At 36.5% G+C, this 18,220-nt stretch overlaps 1 protein-coding gene across 2 annotated transcripts in view; it reads right to left on the reverse strand.

Annotated features, from left to right (window-relative positions):
• Positions 1–13,699, reverse strand: part of LOC136825955 (uncharacterized) — a 137,053-nt gene extending 123,354 nt beyond the window's left edge. The window contains exons 1-3 of one of the 2 annotated variants that reach the window (XR_010849494.1): positions 13,631–13,699; positions 11,518–11,619; positions 6,437–6,542 (exon numbers count right to left, since the gene is read on the reverse strand). The gene's annotated coding sequence lies outside the window, so the exon portion shown is untranslated. The remainder of the gene's footprint in view (positions 1–6,436; positions 6,543–11,517; positions 11,620–13,630) is intronic. The other variant, XR_010849493.1, reaches the window with a different exon arrangement.
• Positions 13,700–18,220: the final 4,521 nt, after the last annotated feature.

Raw genomic sequence — 18,220 nt, forward strand, 5'->3', positions numbered from 1 at the left:
AATTAAAGAATAAAACAGATGAAGAACAGATAAACATACTGTATAAAAGAAGCGGAATACAATCAGAAATGCAGGACGTGCAGGGAATAAGATGTCAAAAAGCAAGAATGATGGTTGAATAAATGTAAACAATATTCTATTCAAATATAGTAGATATACAGTGTTTCTTGACGACATCAGCTGTTGTTTGAAGAATTTCTCTTTCTCTATAAATCTGTCTGTCTGTCAATAGATCTGTCTGTATTTATGTATATTTGTGCTTGCTCATTCATCAAACACTGAGTTCAATTTATTCTTATTCTTCTTTTAGGATTTCTCTAACTTTCTCATTTGAGAGAGAGAGAGAGAGAGAGAGAGAGAGAGAGAGAGAGAGAGAGAGAGAGAGAGAGAGAGAGATTAGGTTTCATATGCATGCATACAGATAGGTAGATATAATTTTTTAATGAAAGGTATAATTCGGACATATATGTATTAATTGAGAGGATATATTAGGAAAACAAAGCAGTAAAAGTTGCATCAACGCTAAACCTTCGCGCGCGCGCACACACACGCACACATACACACACATGTATAATTATAATAAAAAAAAAAATATATATATATATATATAATAATAATAATAATAATAATAATAATAATAATAATAATAATAATAATACAACGCATCCAAGTGACTGCAGCTAAGGAGAGAGAGAGAGAGAGAGAGAGAGAGAGAGACTCCTCACTCCGCACAGAAAGCCATAAACACCCGGATATTCTAAAGCCATCATTCACTCAATAAGCAGACAGAGTTTTGACAAGGGTAATTATCCCTTAAAGCTCTAATGATGACTTTTATATTCATGCGCTCGCTAATGTTATCATTAAGTGCCTAGAAGAGAGAGAGAGAGAGAGAGAGAGAGAGAGAGAGAGAGAGAGAGAGAGAGAGAGAGAGAATTTGAACAGTTTGTTTTAAAATCGAAACTGAAATGGCTGTAAACATGACCCTTACGTTTTCAGTTTCTTAACTGAAAACTTCCTGTTTTATTCACATTTGTAAATAATTGTCAAAATAGAACTGCTTTATTGGGTATATTTTAATAAACCTTGTTTTATATTATCTGGCATCCCACAGGGTCCTATTCTGGGCCCTTTTATAATATTGTTTCAGAAGCTCTTGTTGCTTTCCCTCGTCAATTTGATTATTGCTCTCATATCTGAAGTGCTTAAATTTCGTCTTCCTCCTCGTCTCTTGCTGTCAATCTTTCCTTTCTCTCTCCCAGGCAAGTTGTCTTATCCTTCATTTTCTGTAGGACCTATTCTGGTGCTATTCCGCCGAATTTGAGCAGTCATTTCACTCCTCCCAAGCATCCCTGCAACGCTTGCATGCCATATCCTCCCACGCTCATTCCGCAGAAATCATAATTCTTGTTTTTCTTCATTCAGTAACTGTTTCTTCTCTCGACAAGATTTACAATTTTCTTCATGATTCTGTTATTCCTGACTCAGATAACCTTCTTTTCTTTTACAGCTAGGTCTATCAATTCTTTCTCCTTTCCTATTTTCTTATTTTTCATTTTCGAGCCAAGCTGTGAAGGAGCATTGGAGTAGGCTATATGATTCTTTGGTCTTCGCATATAGCTATGAATTATTGATGGTTCCGGAGACAAGTAATTATACTATCGGATCCAGAAAAATGTCATGGGGGTGGTACCAATTTTCATATATACATATATATTTCTTTTCTCAAAACTTGATTATTATTTCTATAATAGATTTTTTATTTTCCCATGTTTATATTTCTCATTTACGTTATTATCTAAATCTTCATTATTATTATTTTATCATTATTTTTCATGAGGGGAAGGGGGCACGTACCCAGGTGCCCCATACCCCCGATCCTCTATCGCTAATAACCAACCCCTACTGTTTTCTTTATTCTTAAAATCCATGGTATACTTTGATTTGGTATAATTTCATTTAATGTTTCTAAATATTTGAAAATACCTAGTGTTACCTTCGACATCAGGCTATTCTTAAATAGCAGTGCTTAAGTAGCAACTGAATATGTATCTTTTGTGCTTGTAGTAAGTGGGGTGAATATTATTAATATATATATATATATATATATATATATATATATATATATATATATATATTATATATATGTATATAATATATATATATATATATATATATGTATGTATGTATATATATACACACATATATACATATATATATACACATGTGTGTGTATGTGTGTGTGAACATGCGTAACCTTCAAATAAGGAAACTAATCATAACAAACTGCAATGAGCATAAAAAAGAATCGTAAAAAAGCAATAAAAATATATGACAAGTGTCTTCTCCTCCTCCGAGTCCCGTTTACGGAACTCGTGTCGAAAACGAGCATCATCACATCTGGATTCCCCTGACGAGTGTTTTCACGGAACGCGGCTCTGACCTTTGACCCAGAATGGTTCAGAGGACCCAGAAGTCTCTTCTGGGCTGTTAATGTGCGCGGTGGTAGCTGCTGACGTCGTAATAGGGACTCCTCTGTTAATACCTCCGCTCATAAATCGCCTTGCTTTGTATCGTGTTCTCGTAAGGAGGCACTCCCTGTCTTATGCTGAGTGGCGTGCCGCAAGGATGTTTTCTGTCCCCTCTTGAGTTCGTTGTTGTTTTTCATTTTCTCCTTGAATGGTTATAGCATTTTTGGTGTCCCTCTCTCTCCCACTCGCTATCTCTCTCTCTCTCTCTGGGTCAATTTGAAATCTTAAAATTGTTGGAAAAACTTAATGTATTTTTGGTATGAGGGAAGGTTACGAAAATACTACTTATCTGAGATAGCAAATTTCACTGAATATGTCTAAAACTGACATTTCTCGTACGTTTAATTCCGGTAAATCACGAGTAGCAGCACTAAATTTTCTAGGCCAGTATAGCTTGCATATGTGATTTTTATTATTACTGTAGGGAAACATGATCTATCATAATACCGTAATATATCTCCGTTAAAAGTTGCGAGACTGATTACCATCTGTGTCAAAGCAATGAGCGAGTTTGTAAAAAAAGACATACGACGTGGCAGAAATACATAGATTTAGTACCTTTCAGAAGGCGACGTCATTCAGAGTATTTTTAAAAGATGCTAAGTTGTCTCCAGATATTCTTAATAGCTTTGGTTTTACAGCGTTTTGTAATTTGCATAAAACAAGCTTTTTGTACTTCACACCTATATATTTTTATGAATATTTGTGAAATATAATAAACTCGTTTCTAGATTATCATTATTATTAATAGTCAGTTATCAACTGGAACGTGAATATTAGTCGACTTATTATGCTTATTATTATTGACGATAGACAAGCAAATACTGAGGGGTATGTAATTTGAAGCTGAATGTTCATCTAGTAAGTAGTGGGAACACCATTTATCGTAGTGGAAACTCCATTTAATCGACTTTATTACAAATCTACCTGCAGTTTTAAATAAAACCTAGACATTAAAGGCACTTATAGGTATGTGGGACTACAGACTGTTCAGTATTACATAAAATATAGAAACTGAAGACACTGAAATTGGTATGTACATATGTAGGATTATAGACATTTCAGTACTTATTGCCTAATTGCTAGATAACCGAATCATATGTTCTCTCTCTCTCTCTCTCTCTAATACTGCCCATCTACCAATCACACCAGGCCATTCATTCCCAAAAGCAGAAGAATATCCTGGTGTCGTAACCCGTCCTTCCCTGTAGCAACAACCTCGAAATCATCATTCTCCTAATTGGCGGTTGAAGCAACTGAAGACGGATCATGGTGCTCGTTCTTGACGGTTATGCTTTCGCAATGGATAGTGGTTGCTCGCTGTTTACAACCACTCTAGGTTCCGGCTCTATATCCGTTATTCAGCCGTGTCCTCTTGGATACGTCTGCAAACACTTAGCGCGATCCTTGAAGGGTTCTGCTGCTGTTGCATTTGTACATTCTTGCAAGAAGAAGAAGAAGGAGGTGTGCGCGGAATTGTGTTTCACGATTCACGAGGCATCGGTGCCTCATGCGTCGTAGCGATGATGTGGAGTTGTATAAGGATGCGAATTACCTTGTTAAGAAAGCAGTTGTGCTTATTACAGTAATAATAATAATAATAATAATAATAATAATAATAATAATAATAATAATAATAATAATAATAATAATAATAATAATAATAATAATAATAATAATAATAATAATAATGAATTTATTGATTATATTCGCGTTTGATAGTTTGTATAAAACAAATACAAACAGTAATAAGTCTAAAAATACACAATTTTGCAAGCAATAGATAGAAGCTGTGTATGCTCTCGGAAGCTCTGAGGTATAATGTACTTAATTCTGACCGTTGTGATACATTACATGGGATTGATGATCGCTTACAGAATTCACTGGCAATGTAAACAGACACCAAATGGGTTTTAATAGGCTGCGAATATTGTTCCATCTTCGCACTGGGAATCGAACTCTAGACCTCGTGAAGAGAAGCGAGCCTTCTAGCCAGCAGACTAAGATGTACCTGGTAGTCAGCTGACGGTGGTAGGTCGCAAGTATGGCCAAGTCTTGCAGCCTCATCACAAAGAAAGTTATCTCTTTTTACCAAAGGAAATTTTACGTGAAATATAATTACTAAACGCTTCCAATCTCATTTGATCTGAAACATTAACAGGAAGCCAACTCTGATTATTCTCCTTGACCCCACTAAGGAACGATTCCATAACCTGTGACCTAATCTTAAAAAAAATGATAATAAAGTCATCTTGACCTTTGAACTCCAATTTGGCTCCAGTTCAAGCTACCTCACAATTGTATCTCATCAGCCGCGAATTAAACTCTCTAAAACCCTCCAATGTCTGGGTATCCCGTTTGGGTATCACGCTTCGGTGCCCCCTTCGTACAAGATGAATCGCTTCAAACGACCGGTTTCCCAGATGGGATGTAAATCATACCCACCACTTAGATTAAGTAATGAATCACGAAAACAGAAGGTGATTTGGGACCCTGGGTTTTAAAGAGGTACTTCTTTATTCAGTAGTGGGTTTTCATTGAAAGGTTATGTTTGCATTGTGACGAGGGCAACGCTCGGTAGTGTACGTGTATGTGTGTGTGTATGTTTGTTTGTGTGTCTGTTTGTATAAAACGGTGGAACCCTATCAAGTTAACAAGGCAGCAGGTAAAATGGAAAGAGTAAACGCATACATGGCCTTGTCTGGCGGTAGATGTGAGGTATGGGAGTACAAGGAAGTTACTTTGATTCTTCACCTTGTGGTTTCTCTCGCTTTGAGAATTATCATACGATTTAGCTATTTTTAGTAGGTAAACACACACACATAGATAATATATATGTATACATATAAATATATATACACACACACACACACACACACACACACACATATATATATATATATATATATATATATATATATATATATATATATATATATATATATATATATATGTGTGTGTGTGTGTTTTTGCCTACCAGAAATAGCTTTCTTGTAAGGTAATTTTCAAAGCAACAGAAGTGAAACAAAATAACTCATTATTATCGAATTTACTTTACCTAGGGAATAATAACCACCCAAAGGGAATTATATATATGATAATTGTTAGCACCCAAACCATGAATTGAACATATGCATTTTACGGTAAGGAATTAAGACGACAATGACGCGATAGCAAAAAGCAGATGAAGTCACTGTCATACTATTTTCTCACCCTTAAACAACACAGGTGCAAATCCAGGTCAGGGTAGGAATAATTACCCTGTATGATTCGTTAATTATTCCTAAGGCAAAGTGAATTTGATATTACGTCGCAATAGCACATTCCTATTTTGTTCAAGTGTAGGGGTGGATTCACTTATGAAGCCACTCATAAGAGCTTCTTAACAAAATCCCTCAATAAACGAGAGCTTACTTATTAATAAAACATTCTCTCTCTCTCTCTCTCTGTTTGTTATATACGAATAATTTCACCAAGAGTATGTTCCCTGCACAGCGATACTTATAATGTGATCTACTGCAATCGTTTAGCATAATATTTTCTCACTTAATTTCATGTGACTGTTTTAATTTTAGACTTATTCAAGGGCACGGAATGACAGATATTCGTATCTGTTTATCAGAGATGTACATCTAGGACAGTGGTTCTCAAATTTTTTGGTATCGTTACCTACCCCGTCAGTGATGTGATAGGTCACCATTACCGCCTACCCCATTCCTCTTCAATTATGTGAAGTTATAATATGAAGGAAAGAAAAATATTGGAGTGCTTAATTTCTAATGTATTTTATATGTAAGAAAGCGCCTCGTTACCCCCAAACGAAACGGCTTCATTAGCCCCAGTTTGAGAACCACTGATGTAGGAAGAACTTAAGAAAAATTATTGAAACAAGATCGGGTACTTACCCAAGCAATACGTACCTTTCTTCAAATGGTAAAATTCTCCTCGCGATGTCCTGGATCTCTCTTTATCATGGCACAATATTTCTTCCTTGCTGGGTTCAACGAGGACCTGAAATGTGATTCAGAAATGAAGTTCGTTGTATTCGTAGTTGAAGAAACACACAACCGGAAAATCATGACATTGATGCAGCTATGATTTTTACATACTTCATATAACTTGTTTTACTAGCATGTAGACATAAAAAGTCTGATAACACGCTTTTGACTTTCTATAACAAATTATCATTATTAGATTTTCCCAAGAGGCTGTGATCATCTCTCGTAAAGTTACGCAAATTTCATGTTAAAGAAAAGCCAAAACGACCTCTTTTAAAGTCTACATATGCATGAGATCATTATGCACTTCATCAACCACTGAATAAAATCCTAGAGCTTTCGTCTAAGAGGATTATGTTTTGGTATAATATATGCATGATCATCATTACTCATTATCAAGTTGCCTGATAAGATTAGTATCTTATATTCTAAACGGTATAACTTCTGAAAAAAACACTTTTGAAATACTTTTCTCAAGTTAAAATAGAATGAAATATTCATTGACAGTCACAGAATATTTATTGTGTTTATGGTTATAACTATTTACAGCATAAATCAAAATAGGAGGAGAGGTACATTGACAATTAAAGAATACCTATCACATTTAAAGATGTAACTGTTTACATCAAAGGCCACTTTGACAGTGAGTATTAATCCAGACTTTGAGGCCCTAGTATATCACCCTCTAAACTTACAGTAGGTGCTGAAGGCTATTTTACCATACTTCATTCAAAGAGAGAATTTAAGATATTACAGTATGATGACATGCAAATCTCGTTGCAAATATGCGGTCCCACAGTGAAGCGATACGACGTGGCTTTCATCCTTACGAGAGATTGAGGACAGGTCACAATGTGGCGTAGCCAGTGAGTTTGAGACTGAACTCGAGAAGAGGAAAAATATCACATGAAAAGCCAGTATAGTCCCTCGTTTGTAGTTGATAATCCGTTACCTGGTGTTAAGGAGCATAAGTCCATATCAGACAACTCTCGATTCTGAAGGGATTTTATGGCTTTTCTTTCGAAAGTATTCTTAGTTCACCGAGTTTCTGTGGAGGAGACAACTGGGGATTAAGGAGAGGTTGAGAAGTTGTAGAATGCAAAGGTGCGGGGAATTGATGGGATGAAAAGGTAAGATGCTGTTATTATGTAATGGGAAAGAGTTTGTTTGTTTCTGTGTCTGATTGTCTGTTTGCTGGCATTGTGACACAAACAGTACACGTTTAGTTTTGCGACAATTTTACCAAAAGGTGGACTTCTGGACTGGCAACAAGCAAGCAGAATCTGGGGGAAATAGGATTGCTACTTTTGTGAAGAAGGTGGGGTGGATTTAGGTGGAGGGGACATACGGAGAAGGGTTGGATTGCTCAGCCTTGGCGGAGATTTGCTGTCTCCCAAAAAACCTTCTTGTTCCTTGCTTAAAAGGAGGAGTGACGAAGGTACATTAAAAATACTATGCAATAACCATATGGCGAGTTTTTACATCAAATATAAGACAATGACACAAGGGTGTTTGAAGCCTATTTAAACAAGAATAATTCCATTCACCACTAATCTAATAAACACATTCATTAGAGCCTCAAAGAAGCAAAGTGACTACTGGTTGCATAACAAGGACGGGTCGTAACTTAATCATGTTCACGTGGGGAATAAAAAATGTACTTCCCTTTTTTATGTCATTTGATAAACTTCCCAGCGGTTGTGGTTTTTCTTTTGACGAGTGTTTTTCTCGGCCACTGATCGACGAAGAGAAGGAGAGAGAAAGAAACGTACAGCATAAGGAAAATTAATGAAAGAGAAGTAGACACGATGCGGGTGAAGGAAAGAAAACAGTAAATGAGTAATATTGTGACAACAGTAACGTTAAAAGGCATGAGAAAACTGAATGAAAATGGGGATAAGATTGCAATATAATAAAAAATATATATATATTTTTGAAAGGCAATAGAGAGAAGTGGAAGCTATATCAAATTCAGAAGGCTTATTACACTCTCCCACCAAGGCACAAAATAAAGCGTAGTTGATGGGTATTGAACTAGATGATAAATTTAATAAAACCGGGAGGAGGATATGGCAAGATAAATAACTGGTTTTCAAAATATTAGCAGAATAAAAACCAGAAAGCAATATAAATGAAACAGATGATCAAACTCTTATGGTGATCTCAGCCTCCATTTAATGAATAAATCACATTATCCCTTTTCCTGCAGTAAGGAAATGGCTGTGACATTATGGACAACTGAAAAGAATCATGAATATTAATAATACGCAGAGAGAGAGAGAGAGAGAGAGAGAGAGAGAGAGAGAGAGAGAGAGAGAGAGAGAGAGAGAGAGAGAGAGAGAGAAGGAAATACATATAATTTGTTCTACCTCCGTGTTTATGAGAAAACGAAGCTTAAACCTTCATATGACTGACTCAGAACAGATGTAAGTAACTCATAGCATCTTTCCCTATCTTTAATTTGTGTTTTTTGAGACACTTTTTCATTTACCAATTGATATTACTAGAACTTCAAAAATCCATAACCAAAAATAACTATCCGGCAACGGACAATGTTTTCACCATCATCTTCCAAAATCCTTGCAACCATGAGTACGACCCTTCCCTGGGCACCTGCTTGGCACAACGTCCCTACACGTGAGCACATTAGTGACCTTCCAGTTCTCGGTACCCCAGTACCCCCTCAGGGCCTCCCTCCATCATGCCCACTGGGTTGACCCCCAGCGGCAAATACCGGAGGTCTTTGTACCTCATAATCCTCACCTGGGCAACAAACAGCATTTAGAGCTAATGGCGGCACCATGCTGCTGGGGTTACTTCTGAGCTGCATTCAGATTAGATAGAAGAGAAGTAGAAGGCGCGTTTTATTTTGATGATTTCATTCCAGTGGAATCCGAGGCTTAATGGCGGACGGGGGTCTTAGAAAGTTTACCACGCGTCCATAAAGCTGATTCTCTTTTTATGGGTTCTAGGGTGATAAGCACATTCTCTCTCTTGATAAAGTTTTTTTTTAAGGTGCTGGGGAATGGGGGAGTGTTGGAGGAACAGGTGCTGGGGGATATCACCAGTGCCTGGTCCCAAGGTGTGAAATAAAATCGTGAATTTCGTCAAGTACTTTGCCAGTCCGGCTAACCTTCACCATTTCCAGAATGGCATTTTCGTTCTGCGTTAGTGCCAACTTGTGACAAGGATGCTACAGTCCAGTGTCTTCTTCTTCTCTTCCTTTTCCTGTTTTGAAAACTTCCTGATTGTGAATCTGCTTCCTTATTTGCTTCTATGAATAGCATGCTTTTCCTTCCTTCTGTTATCTTTATCTATTTTCTTTTTGTTTATTTTAGATGGAGTGTACTTGTAATGATATATTTTTCGTCTTTTGACAAATAGTATATTTTTTAGGAATATCGGTGAATTATCCGCATATGAAACTTCAATGCAGCCAACACTGCTAGTCTCTCAAGCTCTCTCTCTCTCTCTCTCTCTCTTGGCTTGGTATTCCCTACATCGTCTCCTTAGTGCCTCGTTACTTTTTAATCTATTATAAATCCTCCTCATCCTTTTCCAGGATTTAATCCTTCACGAGTGCTCCATAGGACTCTGTATATAGGATTTAGTGATGTATATAATAAATTACTTAATAATATTAATGATTGTATCTATCCCTTTCTCTTTCTGACATAGTACTGTAGTAATGTTCTCTGCTCACAACAAGGAAGCCAGAGCTTGATCCCAGGGGGGAGAGAGAGAGAGAGAGAGAGAGAGAGAGAGAGAGAGAGAGAGAGAGAGAGAGAGAGAGAGAGAAAAGTTTAAGTTATCTTACCTGCTGAAAGAGATTATGTTGCTGACTAAAGCGGTTTAAATTCTTGAATGGTAGGAGAGGAGAGAGAGAGAGAGAGAGAGAGAGAGAGAGAGAGAGAGAGAGAGAGAGAGAGAGAGGACATAAATGATCAATGCTCCACCAGGATGTATATCATCGTATGCTACCTTAGACCTTAAATGCCTCAGGGAGGTAATTCTCATACTCTAAGCTGAACTACTCATTAAATTATCGTCATATTTCTCCTCTCTCCTTCTCCTGGTTAACCATTATCAATATTTTAAAGAAGCATTAATTCTTAATACCTAGAGGAGACCATTATATAGTTAGTTTCTCTCTCTCTCTCTCTCTCTCTCTCTCTCTCTCTCTCTCTCTCTCTCTCTCTCTCTCTCTCTCTCTCTCTCTCTGTTGACCACTAACAATATATTACATAAATATCTATATCTTATCTATAGATGAGACTAACTTCAGAAACATCAGTATTAACGCCAGTTTCATTTTTTAACTCACAATAATAATTTACAGGTACTGATCATCCTTAATGCGAATTGTTCATTTCAATTTACCAAAATTTATGACCATACATGAATATAAAACTCGTAGGAATTCTCACTGGTTAGCCAGCTTGGAAGATAGACCTATATCCCCTATGATTTCAGATTTACAGTAATGACCTTCGTTGTCAATAACTTTCTATTTATCTGGCATCCTCTCCCTTATTATATATAGTTATTATTCATAATTGTGTATATTCATTTAGAACAAGACAAGCTCCTATATATACTGGAGAGGGACGTAATATATATAGTGAAATACAATGAATTTAGAAACTATGTAAAAACTTCATATTTGCAAAGAGTAACAACGGTGGAGCAGAGAGAGAGAGAGAGAGAGAGAGAGAGAGAGAGAGAGAGAGAGAGAGAGTAGAAAAAATACTGCCATAGGAGGGACGTAATATATAGTAAAATAAAATGAAAATAGAAACTATGTAAAAGATACATATTTGTAAAAATTAACAGCAATGGAGAGAGAGGGTAAAATCCTCTCAGAAACTTGCAGGATCCGTAGTAAGTAATGTTACATGACAGCGCCAACGACCGCATTCACTCTGCCTCCCCGACCCCCACCCCGCCCCGCTTTCATATTTAAACAAACCGAGTACTTATATTCTCACCTCATCTCTTGACCCTCCTCCTCTTAGTGCGAGGTGATCTCTCTCCATCTTCTGTAGGTATTGTTTAGGTCACTATCCAAACGGCTGCTTCCGACGTTTACCCTGTGGAAATCGGTTAGTCTTAGAATGCACAGATTAGCCTAGAATTCATGGTAATCGCATTGACTAACTGAGGACGTTCGAGCTTATTCATATAAAAATTATAACAACGAATAACATATCCTGCCGTTTTGTAAATTAGTGAACAGCTTTTCCGTATCACTTTTTAACATTCATTATTGTTATCCGGTTTGAGGTAAAATAGGTTAAAGGTAGAATAACACATCTCTAAATGCGTCTACAAAGATGAATTTTTATTTCCTTTGTTTGGATCGCTGAATACATCTTCAATGGTGATAAGCTTTTGCTGTGTTTAGTACGAGAGAAGGGGGAATGCATTCTCGTGCTAGGCCTATGTCGATTTTACCTCGCACCAACCTTGCCCACTCACCAGTGCTAACAAAATAATAGACCGATGCCGAAGTTATATGGTTTTCTGGGTTGTTGAATGTAAGAAAATGCATACGCATACTTTAAAAAGCCCTTAGAAATGAGGTATTCGTTTAGCATCACTAGGGAAGCAAAAATCGCGAGGCTATGCATCTTGAATGCTCGGCTTCATGTCGCTAACGTAGCCTCTCTTTCCTTATATAGGGTAAATGCATTAATAATACATAATTTTTCTTCTCAAACAAGTATTTTTACAACATTTTATACATTGACATACACATGATTTCCATGATAAACAGACCGGTGTTGTTAATAGAGCGTTCTCCAATGTTTTCCCGCCGAAATTTTAAAGAGCTACCGTTGCATTAACGTCCCCCGCCCGGGAGTACCATAGCCTAACCTACTTTATCCTTATGACGTGAATCCTGCCTATTTTCATAAAACAAGCAATATAAGGAAGGTTATTAATGAGATCAGTTTGAAAGACAATGAAAAGTATGCAACATTCATGTTAGGCATTGGCAGTGTAAACGGGTTGCACACTTCTTCTGACATTTACTCTGTGGAAATCGGTTGGTCTTAGATTACACAGATTAGCCTAGACTTTTTCAATAGCAGGAAGTTCGGGCTTATTCATTTCAAAACTGTGACAGTGAATAACATTTCCTAACTTTTTTGTAAGTAAGTGCACATCGAAAAGCTATAAGGTTTTCTGTTAGGCTTATATTTTCCTCATTACTTATTAGCTTTCATTATCGTAACCAGTTATGGGGTAAAATCGGCACACCGTAGGAAAAGATACATCTCTAAATGCGTCTACAAAAATAGATTTTCGAATTTCCATGACTTGGATTAACGAATAAATTTTCAATAGTGACAAGCCTTTGCTGTGGTTAGTACGAGAGAGGGGAAATGCATTCTTGTGCTAGGCCTATGTTGATTTCACCTCACGCCAGCCTTGCCCGCTCATCGGTGTTAACAAAATAATGGACCGATACTCGAAGTTCGATGGTTTTCTGGGTTTATTGTCAATAAACTATTGCAGATGAGAAAAGGCAGAGCCTGTTTGAAATGATGTGCTCCTTTCAACATAACTGTGGAAACTTCCCTACTAAAATCATGAGACTGCATTTTGAATGCTGAGTAGCCTACCTTTTCTCACGTAGGCTAAGTAGATTGGCAATACATCATTTTTCTTTTAAGCAAATATTTTTGCAACATTTTTGCATCGATATACACAAATTCCATGATATATAGGCCGGGGTTGTCAATAGCGAGTTCCCAAATGTTTTCCCGCCGAAAATTTAAAGATCTACTGTTCATTACTCTCTCCGCCTAGTACACTATAAGCCTAACCCACTTTATTCATATGATGTAGATTTCGACTTACTTTCATAAAACAAACAATATAAAGGAAACATTACTGAGACAAGTTTATAAGTAAGACAGTGACAATATGCAATATTTAAGTTAGTAAGGGTAGTACGAACGGGATGTTTACATAAAAGAAAACCGAAGCACTATTTCCTATCATATTAGTCTGTGATTTATCAAACTTTCCTTACAGTCGCTATCAAAAGATGCTTACGTTTAATATATTACCTATAAAACCAAGAAATCTTACGTTAGATGAGAATGCAGGCTGCTATATTGGGATAAAATCGACGTCACTCCAGTTCCAGCTGACGATCTGAATCCGAATGCCAAGATGGATTCCCGCGGCCCGCCCTCCTCATCGATTGATCGTATGCGTTGACCACTATGCCTTACCGGTACTTTGTTTTCATATTATTGTATCTCAGGCTGATCTACAGTATTTCAAAAGTTCATTTTGATTATTGAAATTACTTTTGAATACTGTTTGCGTGTAGTATCCCGTGTCTTGTACATAAATAAGTGTTGGTAGGGGGTCGAAGTCTAATTGAGTACATTCGAACAAGATGAACTAAAGTCAATCGGCGTGACGTCATCAGTAATTTTCCGATTGTTTATTTCGATGCCATTTTTCGATGTTTGATCTGCTGACACCAACTACAGTGAAATGTTATAAAAAAGGTGCTTTTATAATCGCTTAAAGACTATGTATCCAGTAGTTAACATTGGGAACATTCGCGAAGTAATGATGGACAAGATTATAAACAGTGCACGGATGTCCTTTTATATATTGTTCTACAGACTGAAGGTATATGCACATGTATGTGTGTGTGTGTGTGTGCGCGCGCGCGCGTGCGTGCGTATGTGTGTGCGTAATTTAATTCCCAGTGGTTATCTCAAGGCCTCTTCATTAAAGGATAAACTGTCTTAAGACTTCTTTGTTTTAAAATATATCCTTTTAATTTTTTTTCTTTATAAAGGTAATTTCTTGGTAGTTATTTACCTCACAATGTATTTAATTATTTTATTACTTTAAACAAAGTGTGTTATTCATATTAAATCGTATGCCAAAGATACCTTTAATATTACGCCTAATGATATAAAAATATCGCCATATACAGTATATATATATATATATATATATATATATATATATATATATATATATATATATATATATATATATATATATATATATATATATATATATATATTAGCCAAGGCGATAGGAATCCTGGAAAACCCAGTAGAAAGCCGGAGGAGGCAAACGAGAGAAAGCAGCCGCTCGGCAGCGGCAGGATAGCGGCAGCCGACGCCATGGGAATGACGTCACGAGGTCGGTTAAACTCTGAAATTAAGTTCTCACGCCTCAGGCCAAAAGAAGGCGCCCGAAAGTCTTTAACCTGTGGCGCGTAGTTTCCAGGTTATGTGGCTCTAACGGACATTGTCTTGTTTGAAGGGTCTGGTAAGATTTTCAGGAGGCTTTGTCGGTCGTTGGTAAAGGTATGTTGGGAAACTAGTTTGACATGATAATGTCTTCGGGAATGACCGCGAGAAAAGTCAGTGGTATCCTGCGTTGCAAGATGCAAAAGAGGGATTCTTCGTTTTTGTTTAAATTATATAGGTTGATATCACGGAGTACGTATGTGCGCAAGGGCATACACTACTACAACACACATAAAATACATATACATAAGTTTATATAATATATATATATATATATATATATATATATATATATATATATATATATATATATATATATATATATATATATATATACACACACACACACACATATATATATATATATATATATATATATATATATATATATATATATATACATACATATGTATACATATATATACATAGGCATATATATAATTTTTACTTAATACATTTGATTTCATAATAGCTACATTGACCTCTTAACCTCTCGATTTCTTCACAACTTCCTGAATATGCTTATCACTTACCAGTAAACCCCCATAAGCTACAGTATTTCAAACTTAAATCAACATTTTCCACTCCTATGTCGTTCAGCTTTGCTGATTTTCTTTCTTGTACATCCTGCAGTTTTCCAAAATACTTACTGAATCAACTGGTGACTTCATTTTGCTAAGTGAGCGTCTCACTATTTGTATGAATTGTAATGAGTTACATTTGCTGAACAACCATGCTCTGTGTATTACTTCGTTATGGAATGACTTGTATTTTAATAGTTTTTTATATTTCTATCTGTTTATCTGTTAATGTATAAATATATATTTTTTTATAATAATTTGTTTATTTGTTTCTAGTTTCCGTATTTCTTGTTATTACCTTCTGTAACTTTTTTCAAATGAACACCATATTCTTGAATTTCAAGTGGCTGGACCTTGTGGGCTTGTTTCATGAATAGAGGGTTTATCTTCTGAATAATAATAATAATAATAATAATAATAATAATAATAATAATAATAATAATAATAATAATAATAATAATAATAATAAAACTACTTACTCCCTAAAGTGTTTGTTCAGACACAGCCCTCTGTTTTCACAACTTCCTGAACTTTTTCTAAACACTTGCTTTTCCATTACATTGTACCTTCTGCATACTTGCCTACAAATTAACTCCTCCGTAAGGCCTTTGTACCTCAAGTGACCTCTTTTTTTTTCTTCATTAAACTTCTCATTTTCTTGACTAGAAAATAATTTTTTTTTATTTTCGTACCCTTCTGTAACCACAAGCGTGACCCTGTGACCCCATCCTGGAGTTTAAACTTCTTATATTTTCCTTCTATTCCTTGTCCTTCATCCTAGCCACAGTTCAATGATTTCCATCTTCCATGCAATTATCATTTCTTTCTTAACCAAATGACTAGTCTTGGTTACATTTAGAGTAACATTTGAATCAACTCTCTTGCCGTAATGACATTTAGAAGGACAATTAAACCAACTCATTCGTCTTTATTTTTAGAGTAAAATTTGAATGAACTCGCTTGCCTTAATTACATTTAGAGTGACACTTAAACAAACCCACTTGTCTTAATTACATTTAGAGTGACATTTGAGCTAACTCGCTTGCCTTAATTACATTTACAGTGACATTTAAACCAACCCACTTGTCTTAATTACATTTAGAGTGACATTTGAGTTAACTCGCTTGCCTTAATTACATTTACAGTGACATCTGAAACAAATAACTTGTCTTAATTACTTCTAGAGAGACAACTGAAACCAACTTCACCTTGCATTTATACAGGCATATTGCCTCTTCCCTTTTAACCTGAACTTCTATCTGTTTTAACAATGTTTCAATAAATACTGAGCCAGTATACCTCCAGCAACTCTTTATTTCACCAATAAATTCAAAAGTGTGCTTTTCCATCTAACCAGAATTAAGACACAACAAATTCCATTCTTCTCTATTTTCTCTTTCTTAAGCAGATTAATAAATAATCCCTGGAAACCGCGTAATTCCAGTAGTCAAGCCCTTTCCAAATACATTCCTGGAAGACGCGTTTATGTAAAATAATCAAGACAATTGATGATTATCTTGTGCTTACATTTGGTTACAGCTCCTTACCTGAGGAATGCGTGATGGAATTCCGACAGGATTTTGACACTTGTAACTCCACGAAGGCTAATCCATGAAGGATAAACCTACGAAGGATATAGGAAGTGGGAATCCCGCTATTAGTGTCAAATCAAAAGAAGAAGAGATTTATATCTGCCCGTGCCAGACAAAAGACACTCGTAAACAAACGTATCCCGTGACGTCACGACGACAACAAAGGATGCTGGAAAACCTCGGCGGTGTATCCTGGAGAAGGACTTAAAGCTCACTGGCCAGAAGGAAAGGATAGGGTCCTTCGACCTTAGACGTACACCGGAGGTCTTGTCTTGCGTGTGCCATTGTTGAAGACGAGCTGAAAGACAGATCCATTCCTCGGTGCCCTCATCATAATAAGGCACATTTTGGTCACGTTCTGGAAGGGCCCGCCATGATGGATTCCCAGAAGGCCACAAGGATCTCGGATCGTTTTATGGGGTCTTCTGATAATGAAGATTACGACACACTCTTTTTACGAGGTCTTCTGATACCGGCAATAAAGATGGGGCCTAATATGAACCTTGCTTTTTTAGGGCCGGCATCCCCGGACTGAAAATCCTTATTGCTTTTAGTTTTCTGTAAAAGAAAACTTTTGTGCCGGCTTTGTCTGTCCGTCCGCACTTTATTCTGCCCGCTCTTTTTTCTGTCCGCACTTTTTCTGTCCTCCCTCAGATCTTAAAAACTGCGGCTAAAGGGTTTTAAATTGGTATGTTGATCATCCACCCTCCAATCATCAAACATACCAAATTGCAGCCCTCTAGCCTCAGTAGTTTTGATTTTATTTAAGGTTAAAGTTAACCATAACCGTCCGTCTGGCAACGATATAGGAATTGGCCACCACCGGGCTGTGGTTAAAGTTTCATGTGCCGCGGCTCATACAGCATTATACCGAGACCACCGAAAGACATCTATTTTCGGCGGCCTTGATTATACGCTGTAGAGGCTGTACAGAAAACTCGATTGCACGGAAGAGACTTCGGCGCAATTTTCACTTGTTTGATTTAGTCTGTGCTTAAAGGTGTAAAGTCTTTTCAGAAATTATTATTAACAGAGGTTACAATTGCTATTGGTCTAAAAGACAGTAGTTTTTATATTACTTTCATAAGGAAAGAAGAAATGGAAGCTACAGAATCCATTTAGAGGAAGACGGCCAATTAAACACAGATAGATATCAAGAAGGACAGAACATTAAGATTAGAATGTTTTTTACAGAGAGAGAGAGAGAGAGAGAGAGAGAGA

Source organism: Macrobrachium rosenbergii, chromosome 40 (genome assembly GCF_040412425.1).
Source record: "Macrobrachium rosenbergii isolate ZJJX-2024 chromosome 40, ASM4041242v1, whole genome shotgun sequence".
NCBI classification, from domain to species: Eukaryota; Metazoa; Arthropoda; class Malacostraca; order Decapoda; family Palaemonidae; genus Macrobrachium; species Macrobrachium rosenbergii.